The sequence below is a fragment of the Mus musculus genome, chromosome 19 (genome assembly GCF_000001635.26).
Source record: "Mus musculus strain C57BL/6J chromosome 19, GRCm38.p6 C57BL/6J".
Classification (NCBI taxonomy): Eukaryota; Metazoa; Chordata; class Mammalia; order Rodentia; family Muridae; genus Mus; species Mus musculus.
Genome location: NC_000085.6, coordinates 44625453 through 44647283, shown reverse-complemented (window position 1 = coordinate 44647283; position 21831 = coordinate 44625453). Strand labels below are relative to the sequence as shown.

Here is a 21831-nt window from a genome sequence, read left to right as displayed (position 1 = left end):
GCTGAGGGGAGCTTTAGTTCATCATCTGAGGGGCCCAGGGCTTTCTCCTAGGTGAGTGAGTGTGTGTGTGTGTGTGTGTTGGTGGAGGGGTGTTCAGCCCAAGCATCACCCCCCTCCCCATCTAGGAAGAAGTCAACCCAAAAGGCTCTCCTGCCTTCCTAACCCCCCTCCCAGCATCCTTTCTCTACAGATTGGAGGAAGGAAGGGAGGGAGGAGAAAAAGGCCTTCCCAGCTTAGGCATAGACCTGCCCAGGTGCGTGTAGGGAACCAGTTCACCATCTCATTAATGTGGAATTGTTTTTAGGTTAATAATCTTGCGTTAATTTTCCCTTAAAATATTGTCTTTGACCGTTAAATGCTCACACTGTTATAAAAAGAACGTAATAAATGATCTTGAAGCAAATTCTCCTGCCAAATGTCATAATTTATTTGCATAATTAGCTCTTAATTTTAATTCAATATGCAAATCCACGCTTCCTTTCCATTGCCGCCGCCTGTTTCCCAGCCAGGCAGCCATGAATTTACTGTGAAGCTTTCGATGGTTGTCAGAGGTGGGGGTGGGGAGGCAGACACCTTCTGGGGCTGGTTCTTGGAAGAAGGACTTAGAAACACAGACTTAGATGGAGACACTCGTGAGCGCCACTCCATAGATGCAGGCCTTCGGGGAGGGACTAACATTGATGGCCCTGGGTAGAAAAGCCAGGAAACATGGTCATACAGGGTCCATGAATCCAAACTCACAGGCTGCTTCGTAAAGTAGCCCATGGCCACCCACTGAGACATGTGCTACAGATAGAAGTACTGACACACAAGAACACACTATCATGACGTCACAGACGTAAGGACTGACCTTCAGAGACATGGACATGCCCAGAGACACCTACAAAGACAAACATCTAGACACATGGATGGATAGATAGATAGGTAGATAGATAGATAGACAGATAATCTTATAAGAGCGGAGGATATAGCTCATTGTCAAAGAGCATTTGGTCCAGCATAAAAGACCTGGGATGGTGGTACTCACTTGCAAGCCCAGTACTCAGGAAGCAGAGACAGGAAGATTGAAAATTCAAGGCCAGCCAGGACAACGTGTTGAGCTCTAAACCAGCGTGGGGCATGACACCAACCCTGTCTCCAAACAAAGCAAAACAAACAAATTTACAGCATTATTAGGGTTCATGTTCCACACAATTTACCTATTTAAAACAAACAAGACAATGGCCTTTTAGCATATTTACAGGATTATGCAACCATTCCTATGACAGCAGTCACCTCTTTTTAACTCCAGTACACACTCCTCAGCCCTAAGAAATCACTAACCTATTTCCTGTCTCTATGTGTTGGCTTGTTAAGATCATTATATATACAAGAAATCAGTGTGTGTGTGTGTGTGTGTGTGTTTGGTTTTGTTTTCCCTCACTTAATGTAACAGTTTTCTTTCTTTCCCTCCCCTCACCCCCTTGCAGTGCTGGGATCAAACCCAGGACTTTGTGTATGCTAAGCAAGTGCTCTCTACCACTGAGCTAAGTCTCAGCTTTGACCTTATGCTTCAATCTTATGCTTTAGCACGAATAAGTTATTCACTCCTTTGAATAGATGGATAGAATTCCATTGTATGGAGAAAAGCACTAGGGATGGAACCTTGGTTTCCTGTATAAGATATGTTACAACTGAACCACACACCAGCCTGGTTCCTATATTTTAGTTATAAGATGTAGGACTCAAATGAACACTTTTGTGTGAAACTTCTTCATTTCTCTGGAGTTTATTCCTAAGACTAGAACTTCAAAGTTTGGCTTTTCTGTCTATTCTATAATAAGAAAGGCCTATTCCAGCGGCAGCTCAGAGGATGTCCACACGGTTTGTCTGTGATGAACATGGTATTTGCCATAAGAGTTTTTGCATTCTTCACATAGCCAGACATACGTAGAAACTCAGATCCTTGCGTGTACTCAGGTGTATTCACACACACACACACACACACACACAAGAGAGAGAGAGAGAGAGAGAGAGAGGCGTGTCATACTGCACAGTCACACACACACACACACACACACACACACACACGAGAGAGAGAGAGAGAGAGAGAGAGAGAGAGGCGTGTCATACTGCACAGTCAAACACTAAGTAGTTATCACAGGCAGCCACCTGGGCTCAAAACATAATCTCCAAAGCACAAACAGATGTGCCCAAGGTGATCTAGCCACCCACAGAGAGACCTTGAGGACAGGGACTAGAGAAAAAGATGGAACTGCTGTCAGAGGAAGTGTGGCAGCTGGAGGTAAGAGCATCCTGATTTGGGAGGGGAGACCTGTCATGGTATCGAGAGGGATGAAGCTTAGAGTTGGGGGGCATCTGAGAGTCAGGCTAGGTAGAGAGAAGAGGCAGGGCAAAACGAATTGGGGTGGGCTCGGTAGGTGGGGGTTCTGTGCTTGGGTCAAGTAGAGTCTGAGTACCAAGACACTGGGGTCCCACTTCCCCATCTATGCCATTCCTACCTTTCCCATCAGCCGGGTGGCCTTTGTCCCCTCGCTTCCCCCACCAAGGAAATGTGACCCCCTCCTACCCTTTGCCCCTACCTGACAAAAAAAAGAAAAAGAAAAAAAAAACCTCTGGAGACAAAAGAGATCTTTTTCTGGACTAATTAAGCTTCAAAGACAGCGGCTCCTCCCAGGAAACTGATCAGGTCTGCCCTGGCAGGGCCCTCTGTGTGGGAGGGGAGGCAAGCACAGCCCAAGAGGCCAGGTGACCAGAAAAGCAGAGAAGGCAAGCTCTGAGATCCCTGTGGTCAGAGACTGTTCATCACAAAAGTGTGACCTGCATCTCTGTAGGAAAGGGCCTTCTGAAGCTGGTGTTCTCACCAGCAATGGTTTGCAACACTCTCTTCTTAGAAGTCCTGGGTGTGGGTGAAAAGAACACACGTGTGCATGTTTGCATGTGTGCACGTGTGCATGCCTAGTTATTCAGAGTGTGTGTTGCTACTGCTATTGAGACTCCCATGCAAGTGTGAGAATGTGCGCCTGTCCCCAGCTCCCCCGGGGCCCACCCCCACCCTTGCCCCCCTGCAGAAGGACTCACTGTGCGGCCTCAGCCGAGTTTTTAACCTGGAGTGATCGCTTTCCTGATTTGCCACTTTAGTACTCTTGTTAATGAATTTTTAATCTTCTTAATGACATTAAACACGGAAAGTAATTAAGGAAAACAAGTTTGAAACTGCTGACTTCAACCCTTTATTCGCAACTATTTAATGTAGAATTAATTTGATTTTGCCCATTATTCAAATGAACGCACTACCTTCTTCCCAGCCCCAGGCCTGTCCCCTTGCCCCCTCCCCTAAATGCCCAGAGACCCCCTGTCACGATCACCCAGTTATCATTGACCCGAGTGGGTGACAGTTTCCTTGTGACGCGTCTTTGCTTTGGGCCTGGGCATGATGACTAAACCAAGCCCTGGTGGATGGGTGGTAAGGGAGGCAGAGTGGAAGTTGGAGGATCAGGAGAACTGAAGGAAATCAGGAGGTACCCAGGAAGACAGAGGAACACTTCAGAGAACCTCACTGGAGCTGGCGGGTGCTGACGCCTTGCCCTTCCCTCTCCTCTCCTCAGCTTGAAATCACCCCTAAGTGCTCTGTGATCTGTACACTCAAATAATGTTGAAAGTGTTGGAAGCCTTGGGTATTTAGAAGTTTGGACATTCAGATTCATGAGTATTTGGCTTTAGAGTGTATAAATCTGTGGAACAGAAAAGAGCCTAATGTTTTGGGGTTTAGGGCCCAGAATGGTTATGTCCTTTTTTTCAGAATTTTAAATCAAGAGGAAGATGTTCCCCCATGCTCCAAGCCTTGACAGAGGTTCCTGGCCAGGAGGTTTATCTCATTGAAGCTGAGCTATCAGCCTTCTCCTTTTTTTTTTTTTAAAAGATTTATTTATTTATTATATGTAAGTACACTGAAGCTGTCTTCAGACACACCAGAAGAGGACATCATATCTCATTATGGATGGTTGTGAGCCACCATGTGGTTGCTGGGATTTAAACTCGGGACCTTTGGAAGAGCAGTCAGTGCTCTTAACCGCTGAGCCATCTCTCCAGCCCCAGCTTTCTCCTTTTGACGTTAGGTTTCAGGGTCCTGCTTTATGTGAATGTCTATGTGTCTGCACAGGGGCCTTCATAGGAGGTGTGGAGTGGCCATGACCTCTGAGGTGGCAGCAGAGATGGTGGAGCCAGAGCATCAATGGCTTTAGACAGATCTGACTGCAATCCTGAGTGGGGCAAGCCCGACTCAGTTCCTCCTCACTGAAGAGGCAAGCCACACATACCTGCAAGAGCTATTGTAATGAATATTCTGCATGCAAGCTCTGGGTAGTCCTAGCACCATGTCTCCTGGAAGATGACAGTCTTGCCCCATTGTCTCCAAACCCCCAGGGAGTGAAAGACTCCAAAGTTTGACAGACAAAGAAATTGAGGGGGTTTGGTCTGGAATCCAAGAGGAGGCTGAGGACCCGCCTTGCTACACAGAGGGTTGGGAAGAACTTCAAGGAGAGGTTGGCTTGAAGAACTCCTTCCTCTGCCCTTGAACACCTCCAGAAAATTTCCTTCCCATAATCTCCTGAATTATATCTGGGGGGTCGGGGGGAATGGTTCTCTCCCCCTCTTTACCCCTTCCTCTTGCCTCTTCGGTCCAAACAAGCCTCCCCCAAGTCATTTCACTTCTGTCAGCTTCTGGAAGATAAGCCCTCTCGGGCTCTTACCCACCCCTCAGCCCCAGGCACTGAGCCATGACTGGGCTGAGGCAAGACTCTCCCTCACCCCCTTCCTCCCATTCCAGGGACTTTATGGTCTGAGACACTGCTGGCTCTCTCATCTCTCTCTCGCTCTCTCTCTCTCTCTCTCTCTCTCTCTCTCTCTCATCTCTCTCTCTCTCTCTCTCATCTCTCTCTCTCTCTCTCTCTCTCTCTCTCTCTCTCTCTCCTCTTTACATCTTTCTTGATGCTCTCTCCCTGTTTTTTCTTTCTTCCACGGTAGTTTGAGGTCTTCCTGGCTCTTCTCTTTTCCTGTAGCCCCCTGTCCCTGCTAGCTCTCCCTATCTTTCTCATTACTTGAATGATCATGGATTCTAGTATGGATTTCTAGCTGTAGCTGTCAAGGCTCAGGGTCTGAGGAGAAAAGACAGGCTGAAGCAGGAGACACAGAAAGAACCCACCCTTGACGTAGGTAGGTTCTTGAGATTCTGTCCAGTGAACTCCAGAACTGGTATGAGATGCATCTGTTATCTCTCCCAATTTTCCTGCCCCCTGTCCCCTTCCCGTTGCCATCCGGGAAGGGCCAGTAAGGCTCCAAAGAGGACTTGACCAATGGAAATTACTTGTGTCACCTCTCATGTGTCACCCCCTCCCATACACACACACCCTGTCTCACAGCCCCACACTTTACCACAACACCCATCAGAATAACAAGCTTGCATACTACATACACACATAAACACACATACATACAAACACACATACACACACATATGGGTAAATATGAATGCGGATGCATGCACAGATATACACAGCTCAGCCACTCCCCCCCTCCCCCCCCCCCCCCCGCTCACCCCACTGCATGCACATGCACACACAGATGCATACAGGCACGCGCACACACACATATACACGCAGAGATCCCACAGGCGCCCAAAAGCACGGGGCAATGATTAATGTCCCCTCAGAAAAAGAAATTATATCGAATAAATTAAACTACTGTGGCAGCAAATTGAAAAATAAGGATGTAAATGAGGTTTGAATACTTAATATCGAAGACAAGGGGGAAGGAAAAGGGATGGCTGGGTCCCCTGAGAAAGGAATGGGTTGTCCCTCTTGCCCTGGTTTGACTGTCCACAGACCTCAGTGATGGGTCAGAGTACAGGGGGTTCAGTTAGTCCTAGAACCCTCTCCCCAGTGGACATTGCTGAGAAGGTTCCAGAACCTTCTGGAAAGAAGATTCCCCTCTGGGAAAACTCAAGGAAGGGAGCAGGGAGCAGGTGGAGTGACTACCTGGCAGCCCCCAATCCAAAATGGACACTTGCTTTCAGATCCAGCACAAACTGCTTGGGGGGGCCTACCTGGCTTAGGTGGCTCACTACCCAGCCACATTCTCTGCTAAGCCCTTGCTCTCAGTGTGCTTGAGGAATCTGATCACATGGCCAAGTCCCCCTCCCTGCCATCAGCTCAACTCCAGAGGCCACAGAGCTCAACCCCCAGCTGTCCTTCATTTATCCCAACCCAGAAGACTACCACACACCATAGACAACCTGTCTGCCATATGCCAACACCCAACCTCCCTCTGACACAGTCCTGCTCTGGACAAAGCAGAGAGAGAGAGAGAGAGAGAGAGAGAGAGAGAGAGAGAGAGAGAGATTCTTTAAGGCACATCATGACACTAATGACATTATCTGGTCACACACCCTGTACACACATAGTCACAAATACCCACACAGTGGAGGGTAGCCCATGGCTGTGTCCCAGGCCCCTGGTGTAGTGGACTGAGAGACTTCTCCCTCTCCTCAAGCTTTTAGCAACCTGCCTTCCTTTTTCTCCCCTTTCCCTCTTCCTGTGGTTCTTCCTCATAGCCTCCATCTCCAGCCCCTTCCTCACAATCTCAGTTTCCCTTGCTCTGCCTGTCAGATGCTTTTCCCTTGCAGCCTTTGTCTGGGGACACCCCAACGGACTCCTGCCTCCTCCTCATTCCTGGCGGTCACAGGACCCTGGGTCCCACCCCCCACCCCCATCCCTGTGCTCCCACCCCCACCCCCCTCCTCCGCCTCGCTCGCTGTCGTCTCTGTTCATATATATTTAGTATTTATTTACAAGGCTGGGTTTTTTCCCTGGGCGGGAAGCCAGCCGTGCACAGAAATCCTTAAGATGCTATAAAGCTGGTGAGGTATAAAATGGAAAGTGGTTAGTGCGCTGTTTGGAGATATCTCACCGGCGGCCGGGGGCCCGCGCCGCCCAGCCGCCCGCTGTAAATCTCCCGGAGTTTAGCGCGCTTGTTTGTACGTGGCCGGGAGGGGAGGCCGCGGCGGGAGGGGGCGCCCTAGCGCCCCAACTCTCCCGCACAGACTGTCGCCAAACTAGAGTCACTCCCTTCTCAAAGGGACAGGGGCCAAGAGGGGCAACGAAGACCCGTCTCGGAGAACAAAGGCTTCTCAGTTGGGCCCCACACCCCCAAATAGCCCATGTTCCCCATCAGTGTGTGAGTGCAAGGATTGGAACTTTACAGGACTCCCAACCTATCTGTGGCTCTCCTCGCCAGGAGTCTATTTCATGTGTTTCCCTATCTCCAAGAGGCAGGCGATGTGGGAAGACCACCCAGGGGACCTTGCTGGAAGGTGCAGAATTTAGGGGGTGGCTGCAGCGTTGCTGTAAGAACTAAGGTACTGCATCTGGTCCCCTGGGTGCCGCCAAAGCAGTCTCTTTATCTTCCCGAACCTTAGCTTCTCTTTCCTCCATGGGACCCGGGAACAAGGTGTACTCACAGGGTGGAAAGAAAGAAGAAATCGAGCTGAGGTAGGTAAGAGATTTAACACAGTGTCTGGCACACAGTAAGTGCTCAGTAAACGCGGGACAGCGGTATTAGTACCAACCTGCTCGGCCACTTGCTTATTTCTGTGTTTAGTAGGTTGCTCATTGACTCATTTATCCAGTTAACTGTTTGTGATCTGTCTTCTCACCCATTCACCAGGTTTAAGCCGTGCAGTTCTGGACTCTAAAATAAGGAGCCTGCCCAAGGCAGGGGAGGAACTCAGGTCTGGACAGGGCAGTAAAGGCTAACCCAAAAGGATGAAAGCCACTCCTGCATCAGGCTTTATTTTGAGGTGCTGGGAGGAAAGCCCCCCGCCCCCAAAAACACACTTGCCAACCCTCTGCCTCCAGTCTGCCTATCAGCCACTACTGAAGTTCCTGGAGTCCCTGTGGGGAGCAAGGAGCCAGGAGTAGCTAGACTGTGAACCCCAAGAGAGTAACTCTGGCCTTCCTCCACTCTGTGCCGCCACCACCACCCCCGCCCCCCCAGCCGCAGAGTCCAAGCTGGCTCTCAGGAGCTGTCAGTAAGTGCCCTCTGATGGATGAGCTGCGAAGGCTGAACTCTGCCACGATTCCCTCTCGCTCTGGAGGGATGACACACCTGTCATACAGCCTGCACACGCATGTCCCAGCTCACCTGGACACATGTCAGGAGGGCTGGGAGTAATGACAGCAAACTCTTCAGTGGTCACTGTCCAGAACAAAAGAGGCAAGTCCCTGCCACATAGCCAGATCCTAGCAAGTTCTGCTACGTTAGCTCATTCATTCATTCATTCATTCATTCATTCACTTATTGAATAAATGTATGACCAGTGTCTGGAATAGGAAGCACAAGTGGGGCATTACTCAGCCTGGGCTCTGAAGAAGTTTCTAGTCAGGACAACTGTAAAGGAGCCATAAAAGCAATGATTATACTACAAAAACTAAGCTCAGAACCAAGGAGGTCCATACAAGACAGTACGGTCCTTAGGGAACAGAGAAAGGACTTGTACATATAGCCATCGTGGCAGGCCCCATCCCCTGGGAACCCAGCCATATCCAAGATATTCTGCAAGATGGCTTTGCCTATCTCAGTTCTTGCAAGCCAGTTTGTTGGAAGGAGGGGGAAGGGAGTGCTGCTCCAGAAGGAAGGTGATGCAGGCAGAGGAAGAACTTGAGTGAGCACAGAGAGTGGGAAGTGCTGAGAGGAACCCATTTAACTGGTTGGTAAGAACATGAAGGAGAATGACAAGAAGTCCTGGAGAGAGGGACCAAGCAGGGGCCAGATCACAAAGGGCCGTGAACATCGGAGTAAGGAGTTTGTGCTTTATCGAGTAGGCAATGGGGAGCCATGGCAGGCTTTTGATCAGGGAACTGAGATGACCAGAGCTGTGCTTTAGGAAAATTGATCTGGCAGCCAAATGTAAGCCAGCTGGAGAAAGTGCAAGTTGGAGGTAAAGAAAGACGCCTCACCTGGTGATTGGTGTGTGGAAGGCACTCTCAGTATGCTGGTTGGCTATTTTGAAGTGGCCGGGGAGAGCTGCAGTAAGGGCTTCCACTCGGACACTGGTGATGGCGAAGCAGAGGTGGATGCTAGAGATGTCAGGGAGGGCTGAGGATCTGGAACTGTTGAGGATCTAGCACTCACGGAGCCCTGGGATCGGTCCTGAACATCACATAAGCTGGGTGTGGTGGTCTGGGCCTATGATCTAGCACTCAAGAAGTAGAATCAGGAAGACCAGAAATCCAGAGATATCCTTGGCTAAATACTAAGCTTGAGGCTAGCCTAGTCTACAGGAGAGTCTATCTCAACAAAACAAAATCAAACAAACAAACAAACAAACAAACAAACAAACAAAACCAGAGCAGATACCAGGAAGTGTCTCCGAAATGGTTCAGAGGTTAAAGGTGGGAGTTAAGAGAGAATGAGTAGAGTCTCCAGATTTCTGTAAGAGATTACATGCCAAATAGGGGAGTCACAAGCTGTGGCTGGTCATAGGAGAGACTCCTAGTCGTCTCTGAAGACGCTGGCCATGCATCATGGATCAGGGAAGCTTGGCTAGGGGTCAGAGGTCCCGTGGCCCGCTAGAGCCGAGGACTGAAGGTCAGGAAGCCAAGAGTTGCAAATGAAGCTTTTACTGTCCCTTCCCGTGGGAGAGCACATGGGAAGCTGGGTACAAGACAGGGATGCTAGTAGTGATGGATGGGCTCGAGGGTGCAGAGGTTGAAAAGCCTTTAGGACTGAGTTCTCACAAGGACTCTGTGTGGGATGTGCTCAGCAGGGCTGGAGGCTGGACACAAAGCGTGGTATCCTGAGGAAGAGCCATGCTGGTGGAGGGGAACTAGCTGGTGAGGGAAAGTCCCGGCACACAAGGGATACTCATCTGTAGATGCAGAGTTTCCATCAGCTGCTCACTGCCCCAACCAAGGCCTAGACTGGCTGTTTCTTTAGTCCCCTCTCCTAGTGGCTGTGAACCTAGAACAAGGATGAAAATTAGAATCGATGAGAGAGACTGATTCTTAACTTGAGAGTCCCCAAGACCTTCAGGTCTCAAAGACAGGGTCTTACTATGGTAGGTTAGGCTGGCCTTGAACTCATGATCCTCTTTGCTCTATTGTGTGCATGCTGACATCATAGGTGTGTGCCACCATGCCTGGTGGCTCATGTTCTTTATCTGGCCGCAAACCGTGCTCCATGCTCGGCTCTTGGATGCAGGCAAACCCGTATCCAGCTTTCTCCTGGGCAAGCATGACCCCCTTCCCCAACCCCTACCCCTGGCACTGGGGTTCCTTCTCACCTTCCACCCTGTCCTCAGTTACAACCACAAGTTCTGGAGCTGGTGATGCCCAGGTTCCCCAGGGCCTGCAGAATTCCAGGATACAGGAAGTGGCTGGGGAGTCAGAGAGCAGAGGAGTTGGGTCTCAGAACCTTGCTTCCCACTTAGGAGGGGCAAGGCACAGGAGGTGGTGTGGGCCCCCACCCTCCCGGAGGGGACCCACAGTCCTAAATGCCCCCGCGCCTTCTCCATATTGTGGGAAAAGCTGCTGCATCCATCACTGTCAGACACCGAGTTTGAATAAATTTGAATGCACTGAGCCGTGGGCTGCAGTTTCTATAATATCACTTTCCAGTTTGAATATTTCACTTACTTTTTTTTTTTTCAAATTTCTTTTTATCCAACAGTTTCTCCTTTTCATCCACCCCCATAGCAGACAAGCTCGGTATACAGAGAGGACGGAGCCTCGAGGGTGTCTGAGATGGGGAGAGGCTAGGTCCCTCAACAGCACTGGCATCTCTGGTTTCCCACTCGGGAGATCGGTGCCTGGCACATGCCATCACTGGGTTTGAGCTTGCTTCTCCTTGTTCACGGAGATGGAGCGATACCAAGTAGAGTGTGCCCTCCACCTGTGCCCACACACCTGCAGCCAGCACTGCTACAAGAGCAGGCCATGGGTACCAGGGCCCCTGTCTCTTCCTACAGGGACCCAGGCCCCTTATCTACTGACCCCCCATTATACATACACACACACACACACACACCATCATCATCATCACCATCACCATCACCATCACCACCTAATAGATTAATTTTTGCCTAGGTATTGGAGGATGATTGCAATTTCCCACTCGAAAACTTGCCCTTTAGGCCTTCTATCATGGTGCTGTTTCCCTCCGTCAATAAAGACCCTAGTCTGGATCCTCTTGTCTTCCCTATCCTACCCATATGGGTTATCCTGGATAAGGGCTGCAGGAGGGCATAAGATAGGAGTCCTGATAAGGTACTCTATAGCCCTGGCCTCTAGTCCAACAACGTGCTAGACTGTGCCTAGAACTACCTCCTCTGGCCACCCTAAGATCAGGCCCAGGGAGTGCTAAGGAGTAGACAGGGAGAGAGAGTGCCCAGAAATGAATAAATCAGGAATGCGTTTGATGCAAAGACCACATAGGGAGATGGAGACAGATCTTCTATGGCCAAGGAGCACTTGCCTAAGGACCTAGACCCCGCCCGTTGCAAAGAAAGAAGTGACTTCTTGAAAACAATTCTGTCTTGCATATACACGCATATCGCACACACACATGTACGCACACACATGTACACACGCACGCATGCACACACACGGTTAAACATATATTCTTTTAAGATTGGTTTTCTGTGGGGCTCTTCAAGTCTGTGTGCCTCTCCATAGGAAGGTTTGGCTATACCTCCTGCTGTCATGACAGCCACTTCAACAGTCTGTGGAGGACATTGGCCATCCATAAGGCTCACAGTGACACTGGCCATGAGTAGGACCTTGCTACATGGGGCACACTCACCAGCTGGACATCAAGTACCTCGACCAATACTAACAGACCATATTGGGACTATTTTCTTTTGGTTCTCCAAGGAGCCACCATCCAGACCACCCCTCACAGTGACATTGTTCGTTGGATCATTGGCAGTGCCACATGCTAAGTGTGTGTGGTGAGAGGGATAGGGAGGGGAAGCCGGAGGCCCCAAGAATCTTTGCTTGGTTTCATTTTTGTGGTTGTTGATGTTGTTAGGTGGTGATTCCATTCCCACTGTGTGGCTGGTTCTCTGTGTGTATTAAGAAGCAGGAGACGGAGAAGGATAGCACGTCTCTCAAGGGCACATGGTATAGCTAGGGAGATGAAACTATCATTAGGGACAACAGTTACTTATTTATTTATCTACTTATTTGCTCGTTTATTGTGTGTGCATGTGTCTTGTAGGTGTGTTTGAGGCAGTCTCAACTAAGTATCTCTGGCTGGCCTAGAACTTGCTATAGAGGCCAAGCTGGCCTTAACTCTCATAGATCCACCTGTCTGTGCCTCTATAGTGCTAGAATTACAAGCATGAACCACCTCGCCCAGCTTGTAACGTTTATTTTTAACTTTTATTTCTAATATCGTTTTGCCATATTTGAAGGGATGTAATTTACAGAAAACATACACAGATATCAAAGAGATTTAAACATCAACACAAACAAAAGAGGGCATTTGGAAAGTACTTAAAGATGGGCATCTGGTTGGCGGTACAGCACAAGATCATGCATACAGGTTGTATAGCCAGGGCAGCCGAGGCCAGCGAGATGGCTGGGCTTTCTCTCAGAAAGCTCGAATGCTGTGGGTTTAGATAGTCAGGAAAGGCTTTCTGGAGGAAGAGAAACCAGTCAGGGCCTTTGAGGGACAGCAGAAATCCTACACAGGCTCAGCATCCCAGAAGCAGGACTAGAGTATACAACGGAGCTGAACCTGTGGCCGGGCCTGGTCTAGGTAGGACCTGGCGGTGAGCAGGTGGAAGAGATAAGGTCTGCTTGGGGTACAGTAAGGAGACAAGAGAGGACATGGACGAAGAGGTGGTTACGTGGTCAGTCGGCCAGGAGCACGGAGAAGGTCCCTCAAAGGAGCTGGCCCCACCCCAATCCCGCCTTGGTCCAGCACAAGCCCCTCGCATCCTCTCTGTAGGTCCCATTACCATGAACTCAGACTTGGCAATTCTAGTACGCTAGGCCTTGTGGGGGGAGCCATAAAAAAAGGGGGCCCTGGGAAGATGAAGAGATGGGCCTCCTGTGAGGAGGGTGGCCTCTCTCCCCTCCCCCGAGTGCCCTGGCCAGGCCTGCGGCAGGAGGGAGTGTGGCGTGAACAGAGGCTCGCCGGCGCACCATGACAGATGATTGACTCGAAACAATATCTAAGGCGATCAGGATAAAGTGCTGGCCATTTCAAGGCTCAGCAGAATTCAGATTCTAATTAGACTTCTCACCACATTCCAAATAAAAATGGTTCCCCTGGTATCCTCTTTGCCTATCAGGTGTCTCTCCCTGATCGCTGGAACAAAACGCATAAAGAAAGTGATTAAAGCCATAACAAAGGCATAAAATTGGAATTATCGCTGCCACCACATCTGGGAGCACAGAGTGTCACCACACCGCCCCCTCCTCCCCAAACCCACACACACTGAAGCGCTGGCCCATCCGGGCTCTGAGCTGGGCACCCTGCAACGGCAGCCTTCTGATGAGAGAGGAGGAAGGGGGCGCAGGAGTCAGGCTTGGGATGGAAGGAGGGTACCTAAGTTGCTAGGTGTTGAAGAACCTGAAAGAAGTGACATATCAGGGAGGTGAGATGCTCTAGGCCTAAGGAACAAGAGGAGTGAGCAGACCTAAAGTGAGGTTTTGGGGGGGAATGGTCACTGCTTTGTGTTTAGATATTTACTAGCAAGTAGAAAACTTGGAGCTCTTACCTTGAGCTTCATTCCTCAAGGCTTGTACACATGTACACACACACACACATACCTCACAGCTGTGCATTCTATAACATATCACATGGCATCCATACTTGTTGGAAGACCCCCCTCCCGTCCTGTCAACAGATCAAAAGTTCCCCATACGACCCCCTGCCCAGGTAGCTTCCAATTGCCTTCTCTTGCCTACTTGCAGGGGGTTACCTAGCTCTACAGATGGCTGAGTTACTATTGGTTTAAACATGTGTGTGTGTGTGTGTGTGTGTGTGTGTGTGTGTGTGTGCGCCACAGAGACCTCAGTATCCCACAACACACATTTGCATGCGGGCGCATCCCCACACACCAGGCCTATAACAATACCCTCACACAAAACCCACACTCTGGAAATGTAACGATGTCCCTCACCATCTCAGGGCCAGGGGCATCCAAGTCAGAGAGGGGTGCCTCTGGCTCTGCAAGCTTTTTGCCCTCCTGGCTGCTGCCCCTACCTTCCCCACAACAGGCAGTCTGGTACCTGGTACCCAGCATCCTTGCTCCCTGTGTGGGGTGGGCAGGCGGGCGGGAGGTCCAGAGGAGGGCGAAGGAGTGGGAGCAGGGCTCTGAGCGGGGACGATATAAAATTAAAAGGTAAAAAGCAGGAACGCAAATGGAGGGTGCTTTCAGCTTTCACATTATTAATGACTCTTCAAAAAATCGGCGAGTTTTCCAATCTTCTCTGAGAAGCGCTTGAAGGAGCTCACAGATGAAACTGACCTTCAAAATGTTCTTTGGTCTTTAGTTAAGAAATTCGCTCGCCATTATGGCATCATTAGGGAAACAAGGATAAAATTACTCCATGGTTAATGACCTATAGTATCTCCCCACCAAAATTTGTTTCAGATCTAATAAAACTGTGCTTAACACACTCGGATGAGTTATGAGGACTGTTCTGCAGGGTATTAAAATGTGGAAAATAGATTTTCCGAAGCTGGGGGGACTGGACTTTTTGAATCAGATAGCAGAATGGAATTTTCTGGGCAATAAATTCTTCCATGTCTCAATTTCATCTCGCGCTCTCTCTCCTGCCTGCCTCTGCCCCTCTCTCTCTCTCTCCCTCTCTCTCTCCCTCACACACACACACACACATACACACACACTCACACACTCTCTCTCTCTCTCCTACTCTCTATCTCCCTCTCTGTGAGCAACATCTTTTCCTAGAATCCTCGAGCAACATGGAAACCTTTAGAATCTGAAGCCTTCATAAAGTTTGGAGGGAAAAGAAAAGAAAAGAAAAGAAAAGAAAAGAAAAGAAAAGAAAAGAAAAGAAAAGAAAAGAAAAGAAAAGAAAAGAAAGGCACGAAGTGCAAAAGCCATGTGTGAGAGAGGTAGCAGGAGTGTGTGCACATGTGTGTAGAGAAAGTGGGGCCCAGGGGGGGGGGTCCGCTCTTCCTCCCCTGCACTGCGGTGGGAGTGACGTCCTCTGTCCCATCGCTGGCCAAGCTGGCAAGTGACATTCTCTACTCTCAAGTCTCAGAACTAACTAACCCTTGCTGGTTGGTGGGTTAGTGGTTCCCTCCCAACACAGCTCTTCTCCCAGGCCACGCCTCTGTGCGAGGTGTTGGCCTGTAGGCGAATACACCTGTTCCTGTTCCCTCCAATGTCAGGGGTTGGGAGGGGGCCAGCCCTACTGGCCTGGTGAGGGGTCAGGATGGCCCTGTTTGACACGCATGCTCATGAGCACATGCTGACATGACCGATGGACACACCTAGATGTCTGGGCCAGCCAGGCTGGAGGCTAAGACCTGAGTCCCTGGCCTAGGCGGTGGCCGGAGGTTTTCGGGGGCTGGATACTGCCGCGGAGAGAGGTGGCTGGCGAGGTAATGGCATTTTGCTCTCTTTAAACTTTAATCTTTCCTATTAATTCCCTGCAACTGGAGAATGTGTGAGAGTTAATGTTCCGTGAACGTGTTTCGCACTCGGCAGTCTCTTCGAGCTAATTACCTTCAGGTGCTAAATGGAGGGAAATTGCAATCCATTTGGATGTGAAAAAATTTCGCCTTCCCGTCCCCTGTGAGACATCCTTTTTCCTGAGTGCTGCAGAAAGAAGGCTCTCTGGGTGGGAGTATTTTTTCCTAATGTTTTTTTTCTTCGGCCCTCTCCCCCGCCCCCTTTCTCCAAGACTCTAGGCTCTGCAGGACGAAGGTAGCCGGAGCCTGGAGGAGACAGGGCCTGGGCACTGAGTTCCAGCCCTGGTGGAGGACACGTTGGAAAGGGACTTGTGTGCAAAGGAGACACCCTAGCTGTGGACCTGGCCCCCACCCTCTCGGAAGCCCTGGGGTGGAAGTGTATTTACACGCTTAATAACACACTTATTACCAGTGTCTCTCAGCTGCTAGCTTTTGAACACAGATATAATAGAATTTTACAAGCCACATAAAAGCTGTCCTTCTCTTGGACCCTGAACTGGTGGCTGGTGGCCTGGAGGACAAAGAATAGAGGGTGAAGACCAAAGGAGCTTGAGGAGAAAAGATATAAGATTGGGGCAAAGAGAAAGGGAAGGGGAATGGCCGGGAGGAAGATGGGTGTGTGTGTTGTGTGAAGATTCGAGAGGGGAAGATGGATCAGGTGCTATTCCCATGGTGAGAGCCACTGGGTCACCAGGAAGAAGGCACTAGATGGGAGTCAGCCCCCGAAGCCCCTTAACTCTCTTTTGAGAACATCCATCTCAGTCAGTGGTGAACCCATCCTTTCATCTTGGACCCTGACCTCACCTTGGGCAAAGTCTCCCAAGGAAGACATCTTAGCTGCTTGCCTCCTTCGGTCTCAGCTCCAACACAGTAGCCTTAGTTGGGGCAAAGACTACCCAGACAAGACATAGCTTTCTCGGTTTATAGAATCTCAGATCAAGTCCTCCCAGGGGAGGTTGAACCTTCGTGGTAACCTGTGTTTTAGCCTGCCCTTTGGGGTCCTCCATGACTGCATGTGTGTCCTGTTTAGGGTTGGGAGAACATCTATTCTTTACAACAATCAAGAGTCTACTTGGGGAAAAGAGTTGGGGAAAATACTGAGATGACTTGAATTTATTTATTTATTTAAAAAAGAAAAATAACTTGGAGCTGGAGAGATGGCTCAGTAGTTAAGAACATATAAAATTAAATTAAATTAAATTAAACAAACTTATTCTGGATAATTTCAATATATATATATATATATATATATCACACAATATATGGATGTATCTATATATTTGCTATAGACTTATTATCTAGATTCAACAATTATTAACATATGACCAATATTATTTCTTCTACTCCCAAGTCCCCTTTCCCAGAATCATTTGGAAGCAAACCATAGAGATTAAATCAGCCCACCCATGAATATTTCAGATATTCCTAAAAATGAAGACTTATAACCTAAGCACAACATGCTATCATTTCACCCTATGGAAACCAACTGTAATTTCTTAATCTTGTCCAATTACAGCTCAGTGTTCAAGTTTCCCTGTTGGGGGTTTTAATTTTTTTTTTTTTAATTTTTTTCTTGTTTTGTGTGTGCTGGTGTTTTGCCTGCATGCATGTCTGTGCACCACAAGCATGCAGTACCACTGGAGGCCGCTAGAGGGCGTCAGAGCCCTAAGACTTGAGTTACTAATGGTTGCGATCCGGCCCTGTGGGTGTTAGGGATCAAACCTGTAGAGGAGCAACCACGGTCCTCAACTGTGGAGTCACTGCGCCAGCCTTTCTCTATTTGACTTTAACCAAGGTGCAACCATTGTTTGTGACTCACATAGCCGATATATTTCCTTTTTTAAGAGATTACTTCCCCTTCCCTCTCTTCCTCCTCTTCTGCCTTGAAGACAGGGTCTCACTATATTTCCCATATTTACTGGCCTTAAATTGCTGGGCTCAAGAGACCCTCGTTCCTCCGTGAGTAGTTGGAAGGACAGCACATGGCACCACGCCTAGCTTCTTTCTTTCTTCTCAAGGTTTACTGAGGAAATTGTACACCACTTGTCCTTCATTCTGGAACTCACCCGTTGCATCCCTTTGGTACCATTCAACACACCTCTCTGTCCCTTTAAGTTGGTGGGTTCTAGAGTTGTTTGGCTTCCGGTTTGGGGTTTTTTTGGCAAGAATATCTTACAGGTGCTGTGAACTTCCTGGGGCCTCCCATCAGGACTGTGTGGATTCCTGGCGTCTTTCTCTTTATAATATTAGGATTAGTCAGTGGCTTGCTTGCTGTCAGCCGGCTCTAGCTGTTACAAAGCTCCCTCAGCTTTGTACCCCCACCCCCACCCCCCGCACCCCGCACCCCACCCGGCTAGCTATTTACTATCGTTGACTAGATCCGTTATTTCATTACGGGTTGTTGGACTTCCTTTAAAGCTGTTGATTTTCTCCAACTTTTCCTTTTGAAAAGTTTAAAAAAAAATGCCTACACAGCAGTTCATTAATTTAATGAACACCGGGATCCCTGGCCCCGATTCACAAATTTGTAACCCCCACATTTGCTGTCTTGCTTTCTCTCTTCCCCAAGACGCTCCTGTGCCCAGTGCTGACACGGGGTTAACAGTTCACCTCTAAAACCGTCAACATTTATCTTTATTTTGTAAGACAAGGACATTCTACTATCACTGCACAGTGCACTTTTAGAGGGTTAAAAGATTACGTTCACTTAGTTACCGTGTGAGCATGTGTGTACGTGTGTCATACGGATATGTAGAGGTCAGAGAGCAACTTGTAGGAATCAGTTATCTCCTTCTACCATATGGGCTCTGAACTCAGGTCATCATGTTTGGTGGCAAGTTTTACCCAGAGAGCCAGCCCACTTTCAGGAAATTTGTCATTTATTTATATTTTAAAACATTTATTCATCTTTATTTTATGTGCATTGGTGTTTTGCCTGTATGTTTGTCTGAGGAGGTTGGATCTTGGAATTACAGACCATTGTGAGCTGCTATGTGGGTGTTGGGATTTGAACCCAGGTCCTCTGGAAGAGCAACAGCCAGTGTTCTTAACCACTGAACCACCTCTCCAGTCTTCGTTCATTTTCTGAAAATTAACACTTATTTAATACAAAGTTTGTACTGACATTTTTTTTTATTGTCCCAGTAACATTCTTTAAAGTTACCTTAACCTGTTCCAAGATCCCAGGTTGCAGGTAATCATCTGCCTCTTTATTTATAAATAGCTTCTTAACTCCTTCCTTCCTTCCTTCCTTCCTTCCTTCCTTCCTTCCATCTTCCTTCCTTCCTTCCCTCCATCTTCCTTCCTTCCTTCCTTCCTTCCTTCCTTCCTTCCTTCCTTCCTTCCTTCCTTCCTTCCTTCCTGGTTTTCATGAATTTGACAGTTTTAGAAAGTCCTCAGGATGGACCTGTCTGATGCTTTCCCATAAATAAATATAAGCTAAGCATTTTGGATAGAACTATCATTACCCAGCGATGTGTGCTTCTTAGAACGTTGGAGCACATGTCAATCCTGCCGCTTTGGGCAAGAATGGTCTAACCATTGTAATGTTGCATCAGCTAGATCGTCTAGATTCCTCTAACGTGGTGGGATTTTTTCTGCCTTTATGTAACATATTTTCTATAGGTAGGTCGTTGAGATTGCGTGAATGTCCTAGTTCCTTTCATCCAGTGGTGGGTTTTGCTTGTTTGTTTGTTTAATTCGTTATTTGATTTGTATGGCTGTTTTGCCTGCATGTGTGTCTATGCTCCATCCACCTAAGTGCCTGGTGCCCACAGGAAGCATTGGATACCCTGGACCTAGAGTTATGGGTGGTTATGAGCTGTCATGCTGGTATTGGGAATTGAACCTGGGCCCTCTGGAGAGATAGTCCGTGCTCTCAACCACTGAGCCATCTCTCTACCCCATCACCTAGTGATTTTAGCATCCACCAATGATCTGTTAGGATTCTAAGGGCCCCAATATGATGAATTGTATAATTCAACTTTGATTCTACCAAAGGTGTTTTCATGGCAGAAAATAAGGCCTAGGCATGACCTAGGTACCTTAGAGGTACCGTTCCAATGGAAGCCACCAACTAGTGCCCTAGCCATGTCTGTGGCTCCTCAGGGACACTTCACCCCAAGGTTAAGTACCCTTATGGACCTTTAAGAGCCCTCATTCCATACACCACTGATGGGGTGGAGGATCCCTTCTTTAACTAAGCGATGTCAACAGACCTGTGAAGAATAGAGAGTGACTGGAACTTCAGCACAAAGTAATATTTATTGCACACAGCCATGAGTTGTCTTACAAAGACAGCTGTGGGGGGGGGGGAGGGAGGGGGAGAGGGGGAAAGGCAGCCCTGCACCTTGAGAAACCAACGCCTCTGTCCTTTTTCTTCTTGGTGACATTAGTGTGAGTGTTCATAAGCATCCAGGTGTCTGGCCATATCCATCCAAATCCCCACCTCCCTAAAGCAGAAATCTGATTGGCCCACTTTGCTCCAGGTAAGAGACTCTGCTTCACTCAGCTGTGGCCAGATGGGGTTCCAGAGAGTCTACCTCCATTGAGAGAAAACTCAAAAAAGTTCCCCCAAAAAAGCCTGCCAGATATCCCAAGAGTGCGCAGGACAGAAGCAAGCTCATGAACTCTCCAAAAGGTGGGCAGCTAAAAGCTCTGAAAACTGGGCCAACATCAAGGGCAGAGCCAAAGCCCCAGGGTATACTGGGCAGAGTTGAAAGATGGGACCCATCAGGCCACACTGCTGTGTCATGTGGGCCAATCACAGTGCGGCAAGCTTGCTAGGACATGATGTAAAAGAGGAGACATGTCCAGAATGCAGTTATGAGCATCTGCATGCATCTGGACAGATGGAACCCAGGATTCAAGCATCTTCAGAGACAGGACGTAAACGGATAGCAAGCCTCATCCAGCTCCCTGACATCCTAACTAGTGGTCCATGATCTTCTACAGAATGCGTACCAAGCTCTCCACCTTGGTCTTGAGTCCCAGCTCTCTCCCACTCCCAGAAGTGAGCTTCTGGAACCTGTCAACAGTGCTGGATGCTTTTGAGCCCCCACAAAGGCTTGGTTCTTCTCCAACCCACCTTGTTACCCTTGCTCACCACTGGGGAACTCTGGCTACTGTTTCTTCTTATTGCTCCCGACTCTGCAAAATCCACATGTGGGAAGTTTGCAATAAACACACATCTGGACCAGATGATTGTGATTAATAACGGAGGAAAACAGCTCGTTTGTTTCCACAGGGCTCTGGCTTGGTGCTCAGAGGTGGCCTGGGCACCCCTGCCCTGGCAGGGACAAGACAGGGTAAATGCATTCAAGACAGACTGCATCCTTCAGCACATGGCCACTGCAGAGAGGCTTGACCTGGCTAGACTCAGGTGGCCACGGCTGTGCGTCCCAGTCTCCTGACTAGCAAGTTGTCCTACTGACATGTTCTCTTAATGAATAACCAATGTCCTAGTTTTTCCTTGTTACTGTTTTTTTCTCTTAAATTCTTGTTTAATATCAATATCGTTAGCCCAACCTCTCTTTGATTAATAGTTTTATAACATACCGTTTTTTTGTTTGTTTGTTTAACTTGTCTGAGGCAAATGCTGGTTTTGCAGTTCAGGCTGGCCTCGAACTCATCCTCTCCTGCCCCTGCCCCTGCCCCTGCCCCTGCCCCTGCCCCTGCCCCTGCCCCTGCCCCTGCCCCTGCCCCTGCCCCTGCCCCTGCCCCTGCCCCTGCCCCTGCCCCTGCCCTTGCCCCTTCCCCTGCCCCTGCCTCTGTCTCCTGAGTACAGGAATGGAAGGTATCCCCCACTATCCCTTTATAACACATCTTGCTTGGCAACTCGTTTTCTCCCTTTTTGTTAATTAATGTTATTTTTCCCCCTTCAACTCTAAGAAATGCTTTACTCTTATTTTATGGCTCGTTCCATGTTTTATGAAACTTTTGTGAGCAGAGTTAGACCTGGATTATTATTTTATTACTGAATTTTAAAAATTACAGCTAATCCATGTACACAACGAAATATCACACACACACACACACACACACTCTCTCTCTATTTCTCCCACCAGGTCCCCTGTAACCTCCCCAATGCTTCCATTTCCT

General features: G+C 48.6%; 1 long non-coding RNA gene across 6 annotated transcripts in view; it reads right to left on the bottom strand.

Moving 5' to 3' along the window:
• Window positions 1–467: 467 nt before the first annotated feature.
• Window positions 468–21831, bottom strand: part of Gm35460 — a 32059-nt gene continuing 10695 nt past the window's right edge. For 3 of the 6 annotated variants that reach the window (XR_386739.2, XR_001782728.1, XR_877877.1), the window contains exons 4-6: window positions 9015–10017; window positions 1028–1131; window positions 469–686 (exon numbers count right to left, since the gene is read on the bottom strand). This is a non-coding gene — a long non-coding RNA (predicted gene, 35460). Of the gene's footprint in view, window positions 687–1027; window positions 1132–7624; window positions 7761–9014; window positions 10018–10339; window positions 10432–21831 lie in introns of those variants that run through there. The other 3 variants (XR_877875.1, XR_877878.3, XR_877876.1) reach the window with 3 other exon arrangements.